Consider the following 6,779-nt stretch of genomic DNA (forward strand, 5'->3'; position numbering starts at 1 on the left):
CTAATATATCTAATTCTCAACATGGCCAAGTCTATGGACACTCAAATCTGGAAACGGGAGCCATGGGTAGCGGACAGATCTTTCTACAAGCCTGAGAAAAAATTCAGGTTTGCAGAAGAATCTGAAATCTAAAAAAGGACACATCCCCAGGGATAGTGGTTAAAACCCACCAATTTTGTAGACAAAATTTCCCAGATCTACTCTGGGTGAGATGCTGGTGTGGATGCATATTCAAATGATGTACCTTTGGCACCTGCTTGTCTATCAGGGTGCCTTTAAGTCTGCTGAACCCAATAATGTGGACAAGATCCTTGGACAGATGATACCTACCATCTGTGTTCTCAATCCTTGTCCTTCCTGGCTGATAAAAGCTGCCAGAGGGGGACTGGCCAAGTGGGTAAGGGGAATGATAAACCCTTCTTCAAGGGCAGGAGTTGTGCCACCCATGCTGATTAGATCTGTTTCGGGGTTGGGGGAGGGGTCATGATCTGCACTTAGGGCTGCCAAGCCCCCGGTCCGGGCGGGGAACCTCCCGCTACATCGCTGGTGCAATGGAAGTGACATCAAAATGGTGGTGCCCATGCGGGGCTGCTCTAGGCGTTTCTGGGAAAACTCTATGGTTTTCCCCGGATGCTCTAGCTATTTGGGAGGAAAAACTCTATGGAACAATAGGTACCATAGAGTTTTTACCTCCCAAATGGCTAGAACGTCCGGGGAAACCATAGAGTTTTCTTGGAAACACCTAGGGTGGCTCTGCATGGGTGCCACCATTTTTATGATGTCATTTCTGGGTGACGTCATTGTGCCATGCGTGCACGAATGTCCCCCACTCCAGGAAGCTGGGGACTTGGCAACCCTATCTGTGCTGTGCTGTGAGACAGGGGCCTAGTGGGCCTAAGGAGCTTCTGAGGCCTTTGTCTCAGTAGGAAGAGACAGCCTACAATCTCCAGAATGCTTGGCACTAGTTTCAGCCAATTAGCGTCCAAGTAGGCTCTGAGAGGAATTGTTTTAAAGCACTCTCAGGAGACAGACACTGTTCTTTCCTCCTGAGAGGTCAAGCAGGCAGGATAGCTGCTGTTAGGAGGAAGACCTTCACTCTGAGGGAGACAGTGAGCGGGCCAAGGCTTGGGGCCTAACAGTTAAGTTTAATCGCGTTAGGGACTTTATTTTCTTTCACCCATGTTACTATAGTTTTAAAGTACCTTATCTGTTCACATGCCCTTTATTGATTTTCCTGTGTAAAATAAACCTTTTTGTTGTTGTCATTCAGCCTGGTCTACACACCTATTTTCTTGGCCAAAGCAAGGGATCTAAAGGGCTTGGGAGTAGGGTTGCCATCCGTCCCGATATATTGGGACGGTCACCGTTATGAACCTTCTTGCCCCGACATCCTGACAAGACCCAATTTCGTCCCGATTTGCACCGTGCAAAGCGCTTTGAACACTGACTGAAATGCTAAACTACAGCCCCCAGCAGCCTTTTCGCACTGCTCTTGGGCTTCTCAACACAGCCCCGCCCCCTCCACCCCGTTCAGCAGCTTTTTTGGAGGAGCAGAAAGCCTGGCAACAGCAGCCGGTGAAATGCTTGCTTCTTCTACACATGTGCCAAAGCCAGGAGGAGAGGGAGGATGAGGACAACTAAGGAGAGTTCGGCTCATTTTCTCCCCCCGCCCCTCCCACTTCGAAACCAGCATTTGAGGTAGCAGCAGCAGTGGCAGGAGCTGCGGCTGCAGTGGCGGCAGCGGTGTGCACTCTTCAGGCAGTTTGAGAGGAGGTGTGAGACCCCCTTTAGAACATCGCGGGGGAGCAGCCGCGGCACGCGCCTCAGGTAAACAAATTAACGGTCACCCAACTGCCTTCTCGTTTAGGGTTGCCATCCGTCCCGATATATCGGGACTGTCACCGTTATGGACCTTCTTGTGCCGACATCCCGACAAGACCCAATTTTGTCCCGATTTGCACCATGCAAAGCGCTTTGAACACTGACTGAAATGCTAAACTACAGCCCCCAGCAGCCTTTTCGCACCACTCTTGGGCTTCTCGACACAGCCCCGCCCCCTCCACCCCATTCAGTGGCTTTTTTGGAGGAGCAGAAAGCCCGGCAACAGCAGCCGGCGACATGCTTGCTTCTTCTACGCATGTGCCAAAGCCAGGAGGAGGGGGAGGATGAGGACAACTAAGGAGAGTTCGGCTCATTTTCTCCCCCCGCCCCTCCCACTTCAAAACCGGCATTTGAGGTAGCAGCAGTGGCGGCGGCAGGAGCTGCGGCTTCAGTGGCGGCAGCGGCAAGCGCTCTTCAGGCAGTTTGAGAGGAGGTGCAAAACCCCCTTTAGAACGTTGCAGGGGAGCAGCTGCAGCGCGTGCCTCAGGTAAACAAATTAACGGTCACCCAACTGCCTTCCTGTTACTTTCTGGGCAACACGGCGCGGAGTTGGAGTGGGGTGTCCTGACGAGGTCCCAGCTAGATATGGCAACCCTACTTGGGAGGGTACTATGGGCCTTCCCAAGGGATATTAATTCCAGAGTGGAGGCAGTGAGAGGTGGCACCCCATCTGGGTCATGACAAGGGGAAACCCTAAGCCTTACTATGCAGGAGAACTGCTGGTGACTATCCACTCTTCTGTTCTTGGGCAAGGCACTCAAACAGGTTGCTGCTTCTCATCTCCAGGGGATCTTGGAAGAGACTGGTTTTCTGGACCCATTTCAATCTGTCTTCAGGCTTGAATAGAGACCGTTTTGGTTGCCTTGGTTGATGACTAGGGGTGTGCATTTGGCTAAATGTGAGGTGAAAAAAATCCCCCCCAAAAAACCCGTATTGGTATTTTCCGGTTATTCTTTCAGACAGATAGAGATTTGGCTGGCTAGTTCCCAAAAATATTCAAAGTTTGTTGGGAGTGCTAGGTAGCAGAAGTTAAAGGGCTTGGAGAAGGTATTTAAAAGGATCATTGTTGCTTTAAACATCTTCCAGGTGAACTCACTCCTTGGAAAAGGTCTTTAAATGGACTGTGACCCCTTTAAATTCCTTTGGGGCACCTTCTTTGGGAACCCATAGAATTGGACCCCATGGTTCAATCTTTTTGAAACTTGGTGGGTTTTTTAGGAATGGCACCAACAGTTTAGCTGCAAATTTGGTGCCTCTATCTCAGAAAACAGTCCCTGCCTCAGGTACCCCTGGATAGCTTGCATTCTTTATTTGTGGAACAGAGCAAGAGTCCAGTAGCTTCTTAACAACAAAATTTGTGTTAGGGCATAAGCTTCCATGAGTCACTGATCATTTCTTCAGATATTGTTAGAATGTGGGTCCATCTGTCTTTATATCTTGGAGAGTGAAGTGATTTCAGATGCCAAATGACAACAGCAGGCATCAGTAATCGGTAAATCTAGGTCCCAATTCACTCCAGGAGGATGCATTGTTTTGAGCTTCATGATCAATTGCAATTCAGCAGTCTCTCTAATCTTCCTTTGAAATTCCTTTGAAAGAGAATTGCTACTCTTAGGTCAGCAACTGAATGCCCCCCACCCAGTTTTTGAATGTTGTGGTTTCTAACAGCAGTAGAAAGAGTAAGAGTCCAGTAGCACCTTAAAGACTGCTATTAACATTCAGCATCTGAAATCATCTGTGTAAAGTTTATATCTCTGGTACCTCATGTTACATTTTATAGCACACATGGCCTGGCCCACAAAGTAACATTTATGTCAGATCTGGCCCTTTGTAACAATGAGTTTGACACCTCTGGGTTAGAGAGCATGGGGGCTTTCAGGGAAGAGAAGGACAACATGGGAGGAAATGAGATGTCCCCCACTTGAAATATTTTATTCTTGAAAGAACATTTGCCCAAGAATGATACCTTGTAAAATCAATCACCCTTCCTGTTGTAACAGACCCTGCACCCCCACAGTGTTACAAATCTACAGCCACACAATGGACAATACTTATGTGCATTTTTACCTACAGAATAATACAGGGCACCTACACAATGGGTACAATGATGTCATTTTAGAGCAGAAGGATAACAAAATGTATCGGAGTGCTGTGTCTAACAACAGATATAGGCATATAGTAGCCTATAACATGGCTTCTGTGAGAAGATGAAGAAACAGACTGGATCTATGTGACATGTGCTCTAACTCCCCCCTCCCCTTTGGTAAGTATTAGCGGTCATCTGAGTCCCAGCATCTTTGGAGTGTGAAACCTTCCTAAATATATTGCTATGTGACTCCTTCCAGGCTCTGACTCTCATCTCTCCAAGCGGTTCATTCTCTGCCGTATAAACATCTCTGGCTGTCCTTTGGCAAATAGGTTTTGTGATTCTTCCAGGGTTATCAAAGAAAAATTATAGTACCAAGTAATCAATCAGGTCAGGGATCAATCAGATCTGTATCAACTATTCAGTTTACACCTGGGAAAACATCCTTTCCACACATTTTGGTAAATCTTGGGAATCAAAGATGAGACACTTCCTTCCTCTTTGTTCAGGAATTCACACTCACATCTCTGAAAATGGTATAAAAAGCCATCCATGCCAGGGCTCAAACATGTCTTGTTTCCAGCATTTAGTGAGAATCTGGCCCCTTCCCAGCCAAGCCCCCATGACAGCTAAGGCTGGGGGCCAACTTTGAGCCAGCTCCACCCCCAACCATAAAGTTCTTTGTTGTTCTCGGCCCACCAACCAACCCTGTTGTAGTACAGGCTTTGGCTGGTCACCTTGTTTTATGGGACTGGATAGGAATTCCCACCCCCCATCTGATTGGCCTTGGTTGGGGGTGTTTTTGCCTACCTTGTACTGCTTTCCAGTGGATTATGGTAATTTGTCCAGTGGTGCCATTCAGTTAGGTTGGCCACTTGGCAGAAGAGAGTGGGGGGCAATATAATGAAAAGGTGAGTACTTGTGGCACATCCCCAGTTGGAGTGCAAGTGGTCTGCATGATTGGCTGGGGGAGCTGTACGGTTCATGGCTGTGAGTGCAGACTACATGGGACCCTCTCCTGTGAATGGCTCCTTCCTGTGAGCTGTACAGTACAGGGAGATTGAAGCTTCAGAAAGGGGAGGGTAGATATAGGCTGGCCTGGTATGAGCCATACCATAATGGCTCATGCTGGGGGCAGTGTGGCTAGCCCTAGACAGGACAAGAAAGGATCTTTGGTTGGACCCTTAGCTTGACCTGTTGTGTTAAGATTGCCCTTGCTGTTTCAGTTGTTTAAATGAAGTGGCCCTTTAGTTACCCAAATACTGTGCCTGTCTTATTATTCCGACTTGGGGGGGAGGGGCAAAGCAACACCCTTGATCCACATCAGGTTTTGTAAGTGAAAACGCTGGTTGTGTTCACATACCTAATTCCTCCCGTCCTTCAGGTCTGTCCACTCTTCGAGTCCAGTAATATATCATCCATCCTCCCCATGACATCCACTACTACCTTTTTATTCTGATATCTTGTATGTGTGTTTTAATCTGAGTGTATATTTAGATTCTTATTTTCCTACGAAAACATTTTCTTTCTTACCTGGCCTGGTTCTTGACTTCAATATCAGGGGAAAATCTCCATAAACATTGATAGCCTGATCCACCCCCTACCCCCCATCTGACTTATTCTGTGTTTGCTTTACTTTTTCTTTGAATCTCTACTTTGTTAGGGTGATAAAATAACTATTTTGTTGAGCCAAGGTTGGAATCTTGCATGGAATAAAACCAAACAAAATTACCTAGTTTCTGACCACACCTTCAGTGCAATTACATATGATCAAATGTTTGTTTCCAAAACTAAACACCATCTTATTGTTATCTGCATTGTTTCTGTTGGTACAGTAGGTGGCACTTTAGCAACATGAAATTTTCAATATCTTCCATGATGAAATATTTAATTTGGAGTGTTCTCTTTTATTAAAGGTGTAAAAATAAATGTTTTAAAATACAATTGTCAAGACTATCTTGGCAAAATATAAAACATATTGTCTCTAGGCATGAATCATGCTGAGGTCTGAATGGCAAAATTAGCCATAATGATGTCATTTTAGAGCAGAAGGATAACAAAATGTATCGGAGTGCTGTGCTGGGTCTCAGTGTATTTGCCTGTTAGTGACATGCAGCATTGATATGACTCCTGCAATGAAAGTGCTTTGAAAGATATCCCCAAAATGTAGTGATCAAAGCAATGGAAAATAACAAATGCTCCACAGAGCAGTCATTACATTTACAGTGTCAACTCATATTTATTTTTACAATAAGTAGAAAGTTTAGTGTGACTAAAATGCATCCAGACTTCCATCTAGGAAAGAATTTCAAACAGCTTGTAATCATGCATTATATATGGTAAACAGTCACCATTTCATATATCTTTCTGTCAGCATTGAGGCTTTTCTAATGCCCATAAAGAAAATAGGATTCTGTGATATAGTCAGGGCTTTTTTTGTAGAAAAAGCCCAGCAGGAACTCATTTGCATATTAAGCCACACCCCCTGACATCACCATTGTTTCACACAGGACTTTTCTATAGGAAAAGCCCAGCAGTAATCTGCATATTAGGCCACACCCACTGACACCAAGCCAGCCAGAACTGTGTTCCTGTGCGTTCCTGCTCAAAAAAAGCCCTGGATATAGTTCATGAGAAATATATGGGTCTGAATCCTGTAGCTGTACCAGTATCTTACAACAATGTTTTTTAATTAAATGAGCTACATGGTTGTTTCATCATAGGTTTGTTTTTGTTATCGGTTAACTTGGAACAATAAAGGTACCTGAACGTTCATCCTGACTGCAGCAGCAGGTAATCTTGTATGTATGAA

The sequence above is a fragment of the Heteronotia binoei genome, chromosome 2, assembly GCF_032191835.1.
Source record: "Heteronotia binoei isolate CCM8104 ecotype False Entrance Well chromosome 2, APGP_CSIRO_Hbin_v1, whole genome shotgun sequence".
In the NCBI taxonomy this organism is placed as follows: domain Eukaryota; kingdom Metazoa; phylum Chordata; class Lepidosauria; order Squamata; family Gekkonidae; genus Heteronotia; species Heteronotia binoei.